This window comes from Triticum urartu, chromosome 2, assembly GCF_003073215.2.
Source record: "Triticum urartu cultivar G1812 chromosome 2, Tu2.1, whole genome shotgun sequence".
Lineage (NCBI taxonomy): Eukaryota > Viridiplantae > Streptophyta > Magnoliopsida > Poales > Poaceae > Triticum > Triticum urartu.
The window spans coordinates 587,419,273-587,438,857 of NC_053023.1; positions in this window are offsets into that span (position 1 = coordinate 587,419,273).

Genomic DNA, 19,585 nt, shown 5'->3' on the forward strand with positions numbered 1-19,585 from the left:
TTTGCTAGGATGAGCGTTTAATGTCTAGGCATTTTAGGATAGAGATGCAAGTATACTCAACTAAAATTCGTGAAAATCAGCTACTAACAAGAGTTTTATTTGGAGAAAATAAACTACAAAAGTATTGTTAAGACTATTTTCTTCTCAGAGCTTGCTAGGGATTAAATAGAGAAATTTGAAACAACACGCATTGGCCCGAGCATGCACTTGGACAACAGTTGCATGTGCCTCATGATTCCGCCACATCTGACCAAAGCATGCATGGGACCATGCCACAGTAATCAAACACTAACACGCATGTTGCGACCCAACAAATTTCCAACTAACGACGCTATTATGGCCAACAAAATGCACGAGCGGGCCGTTGGATCATGCAAATCCTCTCCCGCGTAGTACAATGTGGATTCTAACTTGCAAGTGCCTTTTTGTAGTAGAGACTCGTGTATGGCGACGTGCAACGCTTGCATATGTAGCCTCCTCTCGGTGGGAAAATTAGTTCAAACATGAACCAATCCATCCCAGCCCTTCTAATTCTCGTTCTTTATTGTCGCCTCTTGTATCCCTTCGACCAATATCTAGGGGCAAAATTCAACGATCGTGGTGATCTAGAGATCATGACAGTGCACGTTCATGGGCGGGGAATAGGAGTATCCTGCTTTGTCGATAGTGGACCCAGGAAAGCTACTTCTGCTCGTCCCTATGGAAGATCCAACATTAGTCCTATAAAGAATGTTGGAGTACCCGTCTCTTGGGGCTTTCTCAGCAATGAGCATTTTTTTTCGCGAATACGCAAAAGTGTGTATCATTTCATTGATAGGAAGGAGAGTAAGGAGGGGGGGGGGGGGGGGGGGGGGGGGTTGCAGCTCGAGCCTTGTACGCTAGAGGCAATGAGCCGTGCAATGAGCATTACCAAAACTGAGCTGCGAAATGAGTGAATGATGAATGGACGAATCATTGTTTGATGTGCTATATTGAGCGTGATGTATTTGCAAGCATTGATAATATTAAGATTATGTAGTGCTACCAAAAAATGAGGAAACACAAGGGGCTACTACCTCGTGCACTTTGTGATAATGGTATATTATGTATTTTGCAAAATTCATATGAAACAATCGCTTTAGTATATGTCCGGTGACTTAATTTTAAATACTCGATTTTATGTTTGCATCTCCAGGTCCTTCTACTATTGCAGAAACCATGGCCTCAAATTAAGCAAGTCTTCATTAATTTCCTACCAAACAATGTTTGCAATGATGCACATTGTTAAACTGTCTGTTTTATCGAATTTCCTCTCCTGGTAATGATGAATTTATATTTCGTCTTTAATGTGAATTTGTGGCATACTTCTAACACACATTGGTGTGCACGGTATTTTATTTATAGTCAGTTAGTTTTAGCCATAGGCTTAGAAATTCTGGCTCCGCCTTTGATTGTAATCGCCTTCAACATTGGCATACTATACACATATTTAGCATCGGCGTCTCACCAACTAGAGAAAATGTCGTCTGAGCTACTATTGCCATAAAGAATCTAACATGCCTTTGATTCGCCGGACTTCTTCTTGGTTACTTAGGTCGCTTGCTTCAAACAACTCCATCTTACACCGACGAACTTAAAGGTCAAAATTTTCTTACCAAAACATTGGGATCCTTTCCTTTCTTCAACTCATCTCTGGGAGAGCCGAAGCTTGTAGGGAAGGATGCGAGGCCATGTGGGAGATATAATCAGGCTAATTGGGATGGGGCAATAGATCTAGTCGTTGGCCAATTGAATAGCCATCAACTATCACGTGACAAGGTTGGTTTTTATAGGCCATCCTTCTGAATTCTCTAAACACCAGTTTGGAGTGTACCCTCGTTAACACTTGTATCTTAAACATACTAGAAGAACGCCCGTGCGTTGCAACGGGGCCACATTAACTTTAAGAGTTCAATATTAATCATGTTAATAATACATTTAATATTCTCATACATATCAAGTGACACTGGCGACCTTTTTTTGTCAATTTAGCAACGGGCTCAGTTGCAATGGGCTCTTTATACATATCAGACAACTCGCTACTACTTAAACTACAACTATGGCTACCAATATTTTTTTGTCAATTTAGCTCAGCAATAGTGCCTGGCTTAATAGACTGCTTTGCATTCACCCCCTCAGAAGACAGAGAGAACCAACTCAACATGTCAGAAGATTAACAAAAATTTCATTTGTATGGCATGAACATATAGCAGGAGCACCAACACATAGATCAGCAGAGAGCAGAGCACAGCATGCACACACTCGGGCCATCTATATCATACACACACAGCAACGCACACACGCATCACGCTGGCATACACATACAGAAAAGTAGGCACACACGCATCATGCGCATTGGCCGGTGCGACGTACGCAGAGCAAGTACGTACGCACGGAGAGCAAGCTAACAAGCACGCACGCGTCCAACCCCGCCGCTGCATGCGCTAGCAGAAGGTGAGGCAGCAAGGGAGACTGCACATTGAAGCTGTCCATGCAAGGCTGGAGGTGCTGGGCCGGCGACGGCAGTGTCGGGACGGCGCTTGATTCGTTCCCGGTGGCGTGGAGCTTGGGGCGGCAACGCGGCGATAGCTAGTGCTCGGGGATGGAGGTTTGGGGCAGGGGCAGTCGACCCGATGGCTGGTGAAGTTAACGGGCTCGGGCGGCTGGAAATTCGGCGGGTGGCGGCGGCACAGCGCGAGGATGGGACATGCGGAAAACCTAGTGGGCGTTCAACTACCAATACCCACGCCTTTTTTAGGGGAATTGCTTGTGAAAATAACGTGCGACGACGACTTAGCGAGCGGATCCCCTTAAAAAAGACATAGCGAGCAGATTCCCTTAAAACTGATAGGAATGGATACGATTGATGACGTTGATAAATAGTGGTGAATGTTGGCCTAATTTACTATCATCATGCATGGAAACGAATCATCAAGAAAAAGAATACTTCCTATTACTACACTCATAGGAAGCTTCCTAATCTCTGCTATACCAAACAGTTTCTGCCCAAACAAGGAAGGAAAGTTATGCACGTGATTCGGAAGGAAACAAACGTTATGAAGATTAATTAATTTAGATTTGATCTTTAGAGATTGATTATGACTGATTCTTTTACGTAAAGACATTACTAAATAATTTGCGTCAGTATGGAAAGTTCTGATCCGTTCAGTTTTTTTCGTTGTGTGAGAGGGTGAAGTGAAAATAAACCGATGAAGTGGGGGAGGCGACGAAAAAAATCTACGACGGTTAACCTACGAAAAAAAACCGGACGAAAGTGGTGAGACGAAAAAAAACCTGGAAGCGAGACTACCAACTGCTCCATTAGGAATAGAGATTCAGGGATTTAACTAGGGAAGGATGTCCGGGAGACCGAGGCAAGGTATGCCGCCATGTCCATCTCATACCCTAGCAAGTTCTTCCATGAGTGCCCATGACACGGTTGTTTGAGTCCGTCACCTTGTCAACCACTTTGAGCAAGTACGTACTTTGTACTTCTTCCTTGAGTGCTTCCTTGAGTGCACATCATCCTCCACCTTGTCAACCACTTTGTTCCGAAGGTTCAACATGTAGGTGCCAGGGTGCCCGCTCTGCTCTCCCATGGTGAACAACAAGGTGCCACTCTTCTCCCCAAACCACCGCAACTTGATCACAGGGATGTAGAAAGCCACCACCATCATCCGATTCAGCATTTGCTCCACCAGCACGGTTTCACGACCCGTACATATCTTACCAGTATGGATTTCATCTTCATTGGGAAACTCGAGATAGGTTAGCTTCAACACAAGCCTCCCCAACACATCTGATACTCTCATGTAGCAGCAATACATTAAGAAGAGTCGGTTGTCCGACGAGATGCCCATGAGGCGGTTGTTTGAGCCCAATTTTGAGGTATCCAAGGGCACCAGGTGCATGTCCATGGTGTGGTCCTTCTGATCGAGGCGCACCCCGAGCATGCCCTGTTCGAGAGCCCAGAATGCCACCCCGCGGCGTACCACGACGGGCCCGATGTTGCGCATCTTGGAACTAGGTATCTTGACAATGGATTCAGTCTCCGATCCCCAGCGACCCGTGTCCTTGGAGTAGCACCGGAGCACCGTGTACTTACTGCCACCATGGTTGTGGTTGTAGACGAGCAGAATGCAGAACAGCGGGCTGAGGTCGTTGCCGGTGAGACGTAGTCTAGTATCTTCGTTTTGTTCTTGCCTGCTAAGACCAATGGAGGGACAACAACGATGTTGTCACGCGTCATTGGGTTGTAGATGGCGAGCCGGAGGCCGTCGGCCACGCGATCCTGGCATCGGTGGCTGCGGAGCTCCACAACGAGGCGGCCGTTCTGGGATGCGACGGGACGGGAGTGGTCCAGGAGGCCTTCACGGTCATCTAGTCCCTCCACACCTAAAGAGTGCCGGCCATCACGGAGGAAGCGCCCGCCGGAGGCGAACCCTGGTGGTCTGGGGATACCACAGTCCCTCTAACCATTCAACCATGGGTTGGTTCATGTTTTTTTTTCTATTATTACTTCCTCCGTGTCGAAATATCAGAACTTTTTTTAGATTCGCATAGTGTCAAAAAACATTTTATATTTTGGTACAGAGGGAGTACTTCTGATGCTCTTTGTTCTGCTATGATGTTTCATGACAGATTGGAGGTTTTCACATGAAAAAAAAACACAAATATGTAGGCTTTGAACTGAGCTCCAATGTATTTTAACAACAAAAGTAATAATTGGATAATAATGAACTATTTTAACCGAATACTTCATGCCCTAGTTAGATGGCTAATTGTGTTCACACAAACATACTCTTTTTATAAAAAATCCTGATCTGGAGTCATGAATATAGTAATGTTTTATAAATTACAGAAGTGAGAAGACTTTTCCTAATTTGTGACATGTATATATATGTACAATTATTTTCTGACTCATGTCACTGATTTGTTAATTTGTTTCAGATTAAACACTAGATAAAACAGTGGTGGTGAAGGAAAGGAGTAGTGGAGAAAAAATATTATGAAAAAGACTCTGTCATTTCTGTTTTGCCCGTGTGAGCTAGAGTTCGAGTGAAGAATAAGGTAATGGCTGAGGCAAAGAACCGAGTTGAAAATCTACCCCTTATCTCACAATTTCAATGATCTCCTCACGGCAGGCAAGATGGAGGTGGTTGTGGATGCCACAAAAGATTTAAGGTATATACAATATGCAAGACCATGTACAAAAATGATTGTGCGAACATCAATCATGCAAACCGGCGTTGATGAGGGTGTGTGCCCTTTCCTTGAAGAGAACATCCTGACGAGATTATCTTTGTAGACAAAGATATCATCAGTAACATAAGGGTTTTATGTCACTCGGCATGAGACATCCTCGAGGACAATTCCGTCACTTGGCTCACATTGTGAAAAATATATCCTTCATCGGATGAACCTCACTCGGCTTATTAGGAGACCAGCGGTATGCAGCATTGATGAAGATGTTACCAAGATTTGAAGCTTGATGTTTCTACTAACAATTAGAACGTCCATTACCTCCAGTAGCGGACATGTATTATTACTCTTTAACACACATGTAACGTAGCAGCAGCCAAGGGGTAGCAAACCCTATATAAGCATACCACTGGCGTCCAATTACGGGTTCAAAACCTCTATAACAACAAATCCATACGCAAGAAACACCTCTCTGAAGAGGGGTCTGAACCTGTATAATCACCCATCAACGCATCGTTAGGTCATGCCTCGTTCTCCTACCTCTCTCATTATCAGATTTACCCAACGACATATTCCCTCTAGCGACCCCAGCAAGCGAATGAAACAAAAATAGACTGTAAGAATCACAACTTAAGAACCTTGATCAAATCAAAATTCAACAACATCGAATTTGTTAGCTATCTTACAATATCCATGTAGAGAAGAATAGAAACCACATAAATATTCAAAAATCGAGTGTCGCACCCTGCTCATCAAAGAACTAACAATCTCGAATGGTGAAAATGCCAATAATGAACTCTGGCCACCATGCAACAAAACCATGAACTAAAAAAAACAACCGCAATGGCAGGAGCAGGATAGTTCATGTGCTCTAGTAGTCATAGGTTCCTTGCACCCATGGAACTGTTGATAAAGAACAATGGACACAATGCAATACTTTTAACAAGATATATAGCCAATCACGTACCTAGCAATCGCAAGTGTGGAAGTTTCAGCGTGGACGGTTGAGATCAGGCGCTAGGGTTAGCTACAGTGTATATCGATCCGCATGAGACGCCCTGATTGGTTGAATCGGTGGGGTTTGGATCAGCCTCTCTCGTTGGGGCATCAGGACCGTTCATTTGAATCCAACGACAAGAGTTGACGCGGTGCATGGACCAAGCCTACGCAGTGCCCATTCCCATCGTTGCATGCGTGCCCGTGCCCACCCGCAGCATGCATGCTCACCCGCAGAACTGCGCCCGTGCTTGCATGCGGGCCCGCTTGCATGCATGGCCTCGACGTAGCCCTGCTCCGCCACCCCTACGCAGTAAGCTGTCGCATGCCTACCATTACAACCGATGCATTGTCGCATCAAAGCATGCACCCGCCACAATGCAGCAGCCCGATGAAGACAACCAAAAAGCCAACGCTGCATGGCGTGCTGTACATGGCGTGCTCCTCTTTGAGGACGCAAAACTGGCATGGGGTATTGATGTGGGTATCGATGCAGTTCAAATGGCGTGCTGCCCGTTACAAGATGGGCAAATGAAGGCATCCATTATTGTCACGTCTCCCTCTAGCCAGACACTAGCAAGATGTGCAAATTAATGGGCTATGGCATGAATGCACGGGCGGCACACGCAGAGAACCCGCGGCAGGCGTGTCCCCTTGACCCACGACGGCACAGACGCGTGCGTGAACCCGTCCCCCTTGACCCGCGACTGGTGGCACAGAAGGATCGCAGCCCGTTTCCCACGCTCGTGTACACACTTTCATGGGGCGCCACCAAACGCCGCCCGCCCATTAATTCTAGGGTGCCACCAAACGCCGCCCGCCCATCTTCACCAGTGAAACCACGTCACACTTGGGCTATTTAAGCCGGGCACTATCGTCTTCCTCTCCCTCCTCATCCACACCCCATCCTCTGCCTCCTCTGCCCTCCTTCTTCCTTCTTCTCCATCAAATCCCATCGAGCCCTCGAGCCACCCCGCCACCATGCAGTACACTGGCCCCACCTACCGCTTCCCCCCAACCACGCCGGAAAAGGCTCTACCCGGCCGGAGTGTATGTCGAGAGAACCCTTAGGGTTTGGGCGATCTCAAGGTGGAGGGGCGCAAGGGAGTTAACGGAGTTCTTCCTTGCGGCCGGCTTCCGCCACCTCCCCCGCGGCTCTCCTCGCATGTACCATGTTGAGGAGGTCAACCACAACGGCGTTGTGGTTGGGCTCCTCGCCACTTTCACTAACCCTTTCGATGCTTTCCATCTCCTCGGGCGAGCGTTTTGGGTAGGTTGTGAGTTCATAGCTTTCACAACCTACAATATCTTCACCGACTTCAACGGCATCTTCCCCAACAACGGTGTCATGCACACGCTCCCGTACCCCATCAACAACAGGAGGGGGAGGAGTGAAGGGCAGCGCCCGGAGGAGCGAGGGCGCCCGAGGAGCGAGGTGGCCCCGGAGGAGGAGGAGAAGAAGAACCCGAAGAACCTGCGTTTTGTGCCCCCTATCTATCTAGCTTAGATCTATCGTATTAGTTTTTTTAAGTTGTAATAGTTATGCTACTATTATTAAGTTTTATTAGTACTTTAAGTTGTAAGGCTATCATGCCCCGTGGAACTATGAGTATGCTACTATGTAATCGTTGGGTATGCTTCTATATAATCGTTATGCTTCTATATAATCATTGGGTATGCTACTATATATATTGTGTGTTTTGTGCTATTATTTGTGGATTCCTAGGGGTTGTTTTTGCTTATTATTCGTGTATTGCTATGGGTTGCTACGGTCCGGGTTTCTACACCCCAATCACCACACACAACATCTTCAAAATATTGGCCAAACCATGGACATGCAACTAGGAGCCCCATGCAAACCCACTATGGACATGGGTGCAACTAGAAAATGCAAACTAATTTACTTCGGGCACTTCATGCAAGCATGCAACTCATTTAGTTCATGGAACAGTAGACATGCATAAAAACAATTAACATTTAGCTTTAGTGCATCAAAAAATTATCCATCACAAACTTTAGTGCAAGAAAAAGGCAAAATAAAAGGACAAGTAACATTTTATTGGGCCCCATTTTATTTGCCGAAGTTAGAGGTGGGCTGGTGCCCCTACGCGGGTGGGTTGGTCTTGGGCATGGTTATTTTCTCACGGCCCAACATCTATTCGGCAGCCCAATTTTGTTTTTTTACTAGAAACTGAATTTGGGTGCGTACTCTGTTAACTGAAGAACAAAAACAGAGGAAACAGAGCATGAACACTGAATAGGGCCCCTGAGAATATCATTACAATAATTCAAGCAAGTTTTGCTTCACACTAATTCAAATTCATCTAACAAATCCCCTGAAACTAGTTGACACACTAACTGAAACTCTAACAAATTCTAGCGATTGATGAACATCAAGTAAAATAAACCCATAGCAATGACACAACCATAAAATGCTCCAGCCATCATATTTGCTTGCTGCTTCAAATCGATCAGATGCTTTAGTTGCTTGCCAACTTTCTTCAATTCATACTTCAGTTCTGCACTGTGCATCATCGGATCGGCTCTGTCCGCCAAATTGGGGGCTTGTCCCACGGCAAGCCGCCCCCCAAAATTGAGCTCTTCGGTTCCGGTTGATCCCTCCAATTTCAACCTTTCAACATAGTCATCGAGCCACTCAAAATGCCCACATTTTTTCAGAACCTGAAAAACAGTGCGCCGGAGGCGCATGAATCCTAGATCCACCACCCAGATCCACCGCCCTAATTCGAGGAAAAAAGAAAGAAATTGGGAGAAAGGAGACCATAGGATTGGTCAAGAACACAGATCTAACCTGCCTCGGCTGTGGCTTGCTCAAGCATTTCACAAACTCGCGCCCACGGTTGCCATTTTCTTCCCTCACACAAGTCAAACGCTTCAGAGGCTCCATGCGCGGGCAATCGGGGCATCTTGTCAACGGCAGTGGACCATACTGCGTCCATGATTGGCGGGAGGCCGAAGTCGAGCTAGACATCACTCGCCGGCGGCGCGCTTCGTTGCCGGAGCAGAGGAAGAAGAAGGTGGGAAGGAAAGGGGCAGGGCAAGCAATGGAGGGCGGGGGCGGGGCGGGGGGGGGGTGGGGTGGGCTGGCTCGGGCTCGTGGCTGGCTCGGGTCGGGGCATGCTTGCATGGATAAGTTGTGGGTCCCACCCGCATGCGAGCACGGGCATGCTTGCGTGGATAAGTTGTGGGTCCCATCGGCATGCGAGTAACTTCTAGGTCCCGCGTGTCATAACTCGAATCGCTAACCCCTCGTGTTTTTCATTTCATGGTTAAACAGAACCATGTCGCATTGGAGCTATTGTTTACTTCTAAAACATCGCATCGCAGCCATTCATTCCAACAACGTCGCACTCCTTCCAATTCGCATGAAAAACGTCGCACAGGAGCTATTGGCCCGCTGAGAAGGGGCGGAGAAGGAAGAAGAGATGGCAGCTCAATCAGAAGGGGTCAACCGGTCAAGGTCTCTTCTTTTTAGGTCCTCCCATTCTCTGGTATTTCCGACCCAAGCGTGTCTACTTTGCTGTACGTACGTAGTTTTTTCAATCAAGAACCAACAGATGTTGTTGTCCCAAGCGTCCAACACTCCAGCTTGCACGCACCAACAGCGAGCTCCGTTGTGTGGAATGAAATTAGAGAGAGGCAGGGTTGATACGAAAAATATGTCCAGATCGGGAGCATCTCAATCATCAGTTCATCACTGTGTTCTCCACATGGCCGGCTAAAGAAAATTGGCACCACTACGGGCACTACCCCAAACGTACCTCACACTTTTGGTTTTGGGGGATAACACCGTTAGTCATTTTCTTGCCAATTTTGCTCGTTTAGAGCCTTAGAGGAATGGCCATTGCCCTCCGCGATTATAATCACACTTTGTCTGCCTACCATCCCATTTTACCCGGGAAGAAAAAAAGTACTTCCTCCGTCCCAAAATGTAAGACCCTTTTGACACAAAAGCGTCTTACATTTTGGCATACGTTTTGGAATGAAGAGAGTAGTTCACACACTTCTTTTGTGTTAAAATAATTGAAGTTCTACAATTGTTCAGGCATCTCTAAAGCAGACTCTCAAACCATTCGCAACCGTCTGGATAGGTTTAGTTATCCAACGTGGGTTTGGATTAGTCCATCGACTAGTCTGGACACATCCCCCCCCCCCCCCCACACACACAAAAATTCAAGACAAACTTGGGGATTTGCGGAAGTATGGAGAGCAGCCACGTAGGATTCCGACACCCCCGACCCATCCAAAACCCCTCCCGGACCATGCACGTCCATCCTCTTTCTTACCTCCATCACCGCAACACCCCATCACACCCTTGCCAAAACTTGACGACTATGTCTCCTCCGGCGCTACACCCAGGATCCAGGCCGCTTCTCCCCCGCCCCCGTTCCATACCTCTCCTTCGTCAGCCGCACGGGTACCATTCACCCGCTACGATACTCACCATGCCCAGCAACTTTTTGATGAAATGCCCGTGCTAATTTTCTGTCCATTCTTCTTTGAAGCAATGGATTCATGTATAGAGAATATTTTCGAGCACTATGTTCAATCGTCCAATGGCTCGTTCGACAAGGAGGACTACATGGATGAGACGGCGATGATGCGGACGGTCCTTGCAGACGCAGAGCGCACGAAAGAGCATTTTCTCAATTTCAAGGGATCGATCAAGAGTCATCAAGTGCTCAATCGCAACAGGACGCGTGGCCATTTCATGCTTATGGACGACTACTTTGCCCCAGATGCCCTATTTGCTAACAATTTTTGCCGCCGCTTTCAGATGCGAAAAAATTTCTTCGATCGTCTCTACCATGGCGTATGTTCCTTTGACGACTACATCATCTTGAAGAAGGATGCCGTGGGAAGGATTGGGTTCTCTGGTTACCAGAAGTGCATGGCGACACTGTTGCGTATGGCACGACCACTGATTCGTGGGACGAATACCTATGAATGTCTGAGAGCATATGCAAGGATGCCATGTTAAGATTTGCTACTGTCGTGGTCTCGGTGTTTGGACCTCAGTGCCTGAGATAACCAATTTGTGGTAGACACTAAGAGGATCTTGGCAATGTCTGAAGCAAGAGGGTGGCCAGGTTTACTCAGATCTCTTGACCGCATGCATTGGAGATGGAAAAATTGCTCAAAAGCTCTACAAGGGCAAGGGTCATGTTAAAAAGCTCACCATCATTCTTGAAGAAGTTGCATTACAGGATCTTTGGTTGGCACACTTTCTTTGGCATGCCCGGGTTTCACAATGGCATCAATGTGATGTAGCGATCACCATTGTTTGCAAGTTTGACTGAAGGGAAAGCTCGTCCTCGCCATTATACTGGAAATGGGCATGAATACAACATGGTCTATTATCTGGTTGATGGTACCTATCCTTCATGGGCTATCTTTGTCAAGAACTCAAGATCATCTCTGACTCAGTTGGCCAGAAAAAGTCTCACTTTGCCAAAAACAAGAAGCAACATGAAAAGATGTTGAGAGGTCATTTGAAGTTATGTAGGCACATTTTGCTGTTACTCGTGGACCTGCTAAACAGTGGGACCCGAAGACCTTGTGGGAGGTGATGATTTTCGTGGACCTACACAACATGATTGTAGAGGATGAGGGTGAGGATGAAACCTTAGGTCTTCAATTTGAGAACATGAGTGATCCTAGCAAACTTTCAGACCAGAATTCGGCCATATTTGTTTGTTCAAATGCATCAACAAATTCGGCATCGAGCAACTCGCAACGGAAGGAAGATCTGATTGAGCACCTATGGGCAGTTAAAGGGACAACATTGTTGGAGTGTAATATTTAAATTAGAACTACTGCATTTGAACATCTAAACAATATTTAGCTAAACTAGAACTAGATATGCGGCTATTTTGAGTGTGCGGATGCATGCGGACTTTAAAAAATATAGAGGCGGATGTATGCAGCTAGCTTTGGATGGCTGACTCACGCATCCATATCCGCGGATTGGTCCCCTAGTCTGTGGATGGATGTGGTGTCCGGTTTACGGGTTAGCATTGGAGATGCCCAAAGACAAATTTCATTTTTTTGCGGGGGAAAATTCAGTAAGTTCGACCAAGAATATATAATTATCAGCAGGGGGTCGCTACGCGTCAGCCGGCGGATATTTTTAAAAGATCCGCTGCATCGCGAGCCACTGGATTCGACACAATCTTGCGGCTGAACACTTGCTCTACTTTGCAACAAAGGTCTTATTGCGGAAACATTTGCAAAGAGGTTGTGTTGTGGATTTTTATTGCAACAAAGATTGTTTCACAGGATTTTTTTGAAACATAGATTGCGTTATGGATATTTTTTTGCAACATACGTCATGTTGCGGATTTTTCCTATATGTACTTTTCTTTGGGCCGTGCCGCCGTGCTATGTGTCGTCCGGTTGAAGTTCGGGAAAAAACGACCACACGTGCTTCACGAATTGCAACAAGTTAGTTGTCGCTGAAACAAAGAATTTGTGCAAAGACGTGATGTAAGTTTTGCAACAAAGATATTGTTGCGGAAAACTTTGCAATGGAGGTGATGTTACAGAAAAAAATTATCTTCACGTTTATGCAACAAAGTTGATTAATTTTTTTCCTTCACTTTATGCAATGCAGGTGGTGTTGCGAAAGGAAGTTTTGCAACATGACTGATGTTGCAGATTTTTTTTGTGGCAATAAACATAGTTGACCGGGGACGAAGTGGCCATGGTTGCTGGCGGTTGAAGAGCGTGGATGTCAACAAGGGATGCACGGGGAGCTGCACTCGCATGCTCGTTGAGTGTGGTGGCGGAGCTCAGAGGCAAGGGAGAGGGGTGCTACACTCAGCGCGATGCGCCTGAAGGAGTGGGGATAATATAAGAAAGAAACTACCACGGCCCCATTAGGACATGCGTTGAGCGTGAGAACGGACCTACCACGGGACCACCAGGACACGTGTTGATTGAACCAAGTGATTGACGTGACGTTGTGATCCGCCGGTTGATCCCAATCTTTTCCCATCTACAAAATCAAACTTACTTAATGTTGGATTTTTCTACAGAAGTTGTCAAACTTTAAAAAGTTTGACTTGGAAAAATGCTAGAACTTTATTATTTTGGAACAGGAGGAGTAACACTTAATACCCCACCTATTGCATCAATACATAATAAAGTTCAGGTATGCTGAGGCTTGTTTGTGCACAAGCTCCAGGTGGTGGGCTTGGCGACGCTCTTGCGGCAGGGGTCGTCTTGCTGGTGCGGGTGTGTTGTCTTGGCGGTGTGGACGACGAGGCAGCTCACGGGGGAGGCATCCATAGCTGATATTTCACATCAAGGTCACACCTTTCCTTGACTTGGGCATCGCCTCCACCGCTTTCGATCTTCCTCACTGCCGTCGGATCCTTTCGGTGCGATGAAGGTGTGGCTAATGGGTAATGGGTGGTAGGTTGTTGGATGCCCCGCGAAAGCTTCGCCTGATGGTGTCGGTGTAGGTGATGGCGACGCTCTCGAGCGCCTTATCCCTCCTTGGAGGCATCATTGTGGGTGGCCTGCTGTAAGGGGCCTGATCTAGATCTGGGGAGGAAGGGAGGAAGAAGGAGGCCGGCAGAGAAGTTCAGCTTCTCGTAGTCAATGTTGATACAATAATCGATACCCTTCTAACCCACTCTCCACGCCAAGTAATACCCACGGCACGCAGGCCACACACCCACACAACGCGCTCTGACTACGCGGGCCCACTGGTCTCCCCTTTCCAGTGCGCCTTGACTTCGTCAACCTCATCTGGCCGTGGCTCGGTGGTTCTGCTGTCCAGTGGGGCCGTCGTGGCCGGTGGGGACGCCATGACAGTCGTGACATTCCCCCCTGCTTGCGTGCCGACTTGCCCCCAAGGCGGCGTAGAGGGGAAGCGCTGCTGCAACGCCACTGGATCTTCCCATGTCGACAGCGACGGGGGAAGGTGGCTCCATTGCACCCGGATGCGAGGACGGATGTCACCGGCAACGCGCACCATCTTGCGGTCCAGCACCAGCTCCGGAACATGTTCTGCCTGCGAAATCGAGTTATCGGGAGGAAGGTCAGCACTCACCGGCACCGTAGCTCCAAACGCCTTCTTCAGTTGCGACACATGCACCACTGGGTGGATGCGGTTGGAAGTAGGCAGTTGCAGCTTGTACACCACTGCCCCGACGCGAGCCAATACCCTGTATGGCCCATAGTAGCGGAAAGCCAGCTTTTGGTGCGGTCGTTGCGCCACCGAGGACTGAATAAACGGCTGTAGCTTGAACAACACTGCATCACCAATGGCAAACTCTCTGTCTGTACGGTGTCGATCGGCCTGAACCTTCATGCGGTCCTGTGCACGCTTGAGCTGCTGCTGCAAGTGTTCTAACATCACCTCTCTTTCTTGGAGCCATGCTGCAAGATCAGGGACTGCACACTTGTCTATCTGTGCGATGCCAAATTCTCGGGGAAGGTGGCCGTAGATGACCTCGAACGGAGTTTTGCCCAGAGCCGAATGAAAGGATGTATTGTACCAGTATTCTGCGAGAGATAGCCATTTGGACCAGTTTCTAGGGCAGGAGTGGACTGCGCACCTGAGATACCCTTCCAGGCACTGATTGACGCGTTCGGTCTGCCCGCCGTCTGGGGATGGTATGACGAACTGAGACGCAGGTCCGTTCGGCAGAGCTTGAATAGTTCCTGCCACACATGCCCTGTAAATATGCGATCCCGATCTGATATGATGGCCAGTGGCAAGCTGTGGAGGCGGAAGATTTCTTTCATGAAGACCTTGGCATTTTGCAGAGCTGTAAACGGGTGCGTCCGGGGCACAAAGTGCGCGTATTTGGAGAACTTATCAACCACTACCAGAATTGTGTCGTACCCCCCCGATCGCAGCAATCTTTCAATGAAATCGAGTGAGATAACTGACCATGGCTTTTGAGGTATTGGCAATGGCTGAAGGAGCCCTGCTGGCGAAATGCGCTCTGTTTTCGCTTGCTGACATACCATGCAGTTACGCACCAGGGTCTTGACTTGGAGCTTCATCCCCTTCCACGCAAACAATCGTTTGACCCTGTTGTAGGTTGCATGAAAGCCCGAGTGTCCTCCCGCGGCACTGTCATGAAGCGCGCGAATCAGATGTTGCTGAGTGTCAATATCTTCACCAATCCACACTCTCCCTCGGAAGCGCAAGATACCGTCTTGCAAGGTGTAGTCAGGTTCACTGTCCGGAGCCAAGGCCATTTTGGTCATGCGTTGCTGCGCTGCTGGGTCTGTTTGGTAACTGCGCTTGATAGCTTCTAACCAGGTAGGTTTACAGATGGAGATTGCAGCCATCTCTGCTTCTGGCTTGTGCTCACGCCTGGACAGCGCGTCTGCCGCTCGATTTGTCGCCCCTATTTTGTACTAGATTGTGTATTGTAGGCCAATCAGTTTGGTGAACGCCCGTTGTTGGATTGGGGTATTGAGGCGTTGATCTGTCAGGTTCAGCAGACTTTTTTGATCGGTGCGGATGACGAACTCTGAATGCTGCAGATAGGGCCGCCAATGATCAATGGCCAGAAGTAAGGCCAAACACTCTTTCTCGTACGCCAAGAGGCCAAGATTTCGCGGGGCCAATGCTTTGCTGAGATACGCGACGGGGTGCCCGCCTTGCATCAGAACCGCGCCAATTCCCATGGCACTTGCGTCCGTTTCAACGACGAATTGCTTCCGAAAATCTGGCAGTGCGAGCACCGGGGCCTGCACCAATGCTTGCTTCAGTGCGATGAACGCGGCCTCGGCCGTTGGTGTCCAGACGAAGATCGCTCCTTTCTTCAGCAGTTCAGTGAGGGGTTTGCTAAGTACGCCGAAGAAGCGAACAAACTTCCGATAGTAGCCTGCTAACCCCAAGAATCCACGCAACTCTTTGACATTATGCGGCTCCGGCCATTCTTGCACTGCTTGAATCTTGCTCTTGTCTGTGTCCACCTCTTTGTCGCTGATGACATGGCCCAGGTAACTGATTTCCTTTTGGGCGAACGTGCATTTGGACATCTTTGCTTTGAGATCTTTTTCAGCCAACAGTTGCAAAACATGTTTCAGGAGCTGTCGATGCTCTTCTAGCTCTTCCGAGTGGATCAAGATATCATCCATGAATTCTAAGACCCCGTGGCGAAGAACTGGCTTCAGCACTGCGTCGACAACCCCCTGGAGAGTTGCAGGAGCATATGGGAGGCCGTATGGCATCACCCTAAACTGAAAGTGCCCCATATGCGTTCTGAACACTGTCTTGTGCTCATCCTCCGGAACCAAGCGGATTTGATGATATCCCGCTCGCAAGTCCAGCTTCGAGAACCACTTAGAACTAGCCAATTCGTCGAGCAGCTCATCAATCACAGGCATCGGGTAGGTCTTCTTGAGAGTGATGGCGTTGAGGTGACGGTAGTCGACGCAGAAGCGCCACGTTTGGTCTTTCTTCTTGACCAGCAGCACGGACGATGAAAACGCGCTTGTACTGGGTGTGATAAGTCTTTTTTCCAACATTTCCTTGACTTGAGCTTCTATCTCATCTTTTTGTTTAGGAGTGTAGCAATACGGTCTGATATTGACCGGCTTGACTCCTTCAAGCAGAGGGATGGTATGGTCCCAGGGTTGTCGATCGGGCAGCTTGGATGGCTCTGCAAACACTGAGTGAAAGCTGTCGACGACATGTTGAATGGATGAAGGCACTTCCGTGGCTTTTCCGGGACGATCGATTGCACACAGAGAGACCACATGAGCAATGGAATTACTTTGCTCCATCTGAAGTAACTGATCCATTGTCACTTGCTCGACTTGTTGTAGCTTGGGTTTCAGTCCAACCAGAGTAATGGATGCCCCTTGATGCTGAAACTGGAGCGTTTTTGCCGTCCAGTCGACCAACATAGGTCCGCACGCCTCTAACCAGTCCATCCCTACCACCATGTCATAAGAACCAAGAGGGAGAACTCGAACGTCAGTCTCAAACTGATGCCCTTGTGTCGTCCACGCACAAGCAGGTATGTATCCAGAGCAAGTCAAGGTGCCCCCGTCTACAATCTTGACTGACACAGGCGGCATTGGCTGAACTTGTTTTTCCAGTTTTTGAGCTGTTCCCTCACTGATGAAGCTGTGCGAGCTACTTGAGTCCACCAAGATCAGCACCTCGTGGCCATTGATCAGGCCCAACAATCGCACAGTCCGCGGGGTTGTTGCCCCTATGGTCGCCACCTTGGAGATGGACATGAGTTGCTCCTCATTAGAGTCTGATTCATCCCCTTGCCTGTCCTGCGCTTCGGCCTGTAGCATTTCCAACAATTCTTCCACCACGTGGAGTTGAACGGTGGCAGCGCACTGATGGCCTTGCCCCCATCGTTCTCCGCACTTGAAGCAGAGACCGCGTGCGCGACGGTAATTGCGCAATGCGGCGATGCGGTCCTCGCCTCGCGCTGGTTCAGCGCACCGGTCGGCTGCCCGAGCCGCGTCCAAGGCCCGGCGATCTTCTGCCGCTGCTGGGGGGCGGGCGGCACTGGACGGGGGTGTAATCCACCCACGGCTAGCAGTGGGCGGGCGGGGTGTCGCGCTTGTCCTTGGTCCTTCCGGGGCATCAATCCGATCAGCTCCTCCTATAACAGAGAAAGAGAAAAGGCGGAGTCCAAGTCTTGTGGGCGATGTAAAGCAACACCAATTCTTATGTCGTTTTTGAGACCATCAAGGAATTGCGTAGTGAAGAACAAAGGATCAAAAGCAGGGTTATGCGCTAACAACTGATGCATGAGTTCCTCGAACCGTTCCATATACTCTGCAACTGAACCTATCTGACGAAGCGCATTAAACTGCCTAAGCTGAACTTGGTACTGGTCACGGCCAAATTTGGCACACACGGTAGAGCAGAGCGTCTCCCAGGTGAAGGAGACGCCGTGTGCTTCCTGCACCTGCAGCCAACGCGCGGCATTACCCTCGAAATGGAGAGTAGATACCCGCACCCACATCTCTTTCTGAACTCCATAACACTAAAATATTTTTCACACTTGTTTTTCCAAAATTGGGGGTTCTCGCCATCGAATGGCGGAAAATCAAGCCGCGGAAGGGCCCAATTGCTGTGCCCCCCAAACGAACCGTGCGGTGCCTGTGGAAGATCGACCGGATGTGCCAGATCCCAGCCCGATTTGCCCGATCTTGAAGGGGAAGGGGGTCGGAGAGACTCACCCGTGACCGGAGGCGGCGTCAGGGTAGTGACTACCCCGTGTGCCGAGCCCCCGGAGTCGATGTTCTTGCCGTGGCCACTTGGCCCGTGGTGCTCGGGTTGTCGATCGGAGGAGACGCCGCCTGCTGCACCACCGCGCCCTCAGGTGATGTTGAAGACGCCGCCAGCACGGGGTGGAGGGCGATCCGGCCGACCTGGGTACGCAGCTCGTCGAGTTGCTGCTGCAGGTTGGTCACCGCCGGCCGCCAGAGCTCGAGCGACTGCTGGATCGCGTCGAGACGGGCGTCGTTGGCGGTGCGCCCGTCGTGGACCGCCTTGGCCAGGGCTGCGATTTGCTCTTCCATGGCTGCCGCTTGTTGCGCTTCTTTGGTTTGGTAGCGGGGCTTCTGGTAGAGCGGATCCAGGATGCTGGACCTCTGATACCAAGTTGTAAGGGGCCTGATCTAGATCTGGGGAGGAAGGGAGGAAGAAGGAGGCCGGCAGAGAAGTTCAGCTTCTCGTAGTCAATGTTGATACAATAATCGATACCCTTCTAACCCACTCTCCACGCCAAGTAATACCCACGGCACGCAGGCCACACACCCACGCAACGCGCTCTGACTACGGGGGCCCACTGGTCTCCCCTCTCCAGCGCGCCTTGACTTCGTCAACCTCGTCTGGCCGTGGCTCGGTGGTTCCGCTGTCCAGTGGGGCCGTCGTGGCCGGTGGGGACGCCATGACAGTCGTGACACCTGCTTCTCCTTGCTTTGGGTGAAACCCCTAGATCCTTCTCTGGACCAGGCGGTGGCGGCGAGAAGACGCCATTCCCTTCTTGGAGGCTCCGCCTCAGAGCAAGATCCCTATCCGTTGGTGGTCAGAGTGCGGTGGTAGACTACAATTTCTTCTCTCCGTGTTGTGGGTTCCATAGCCCCGACGATGGTACATTGAGTTGGGATTATCTCTAGTGCCTGATTGCGGACGAGAACTCAGATGACTCCAAGCGGCGCCGCTTCAGTATGGCTTGTTGTTTGTCTGGGGTTGTGACTGTTTCTCGGCGCCGTTGTATCGGGCCGTTTTTATTTTCTCTCTTAGTTGTGTGTGTGTTTTGTGGTATTGTGTCGTATGGTTATCCGTAAGAGCACCATTAGTTTAAAGCCCAACGGTAGTCTTTTCTCTAAAAAACATCAT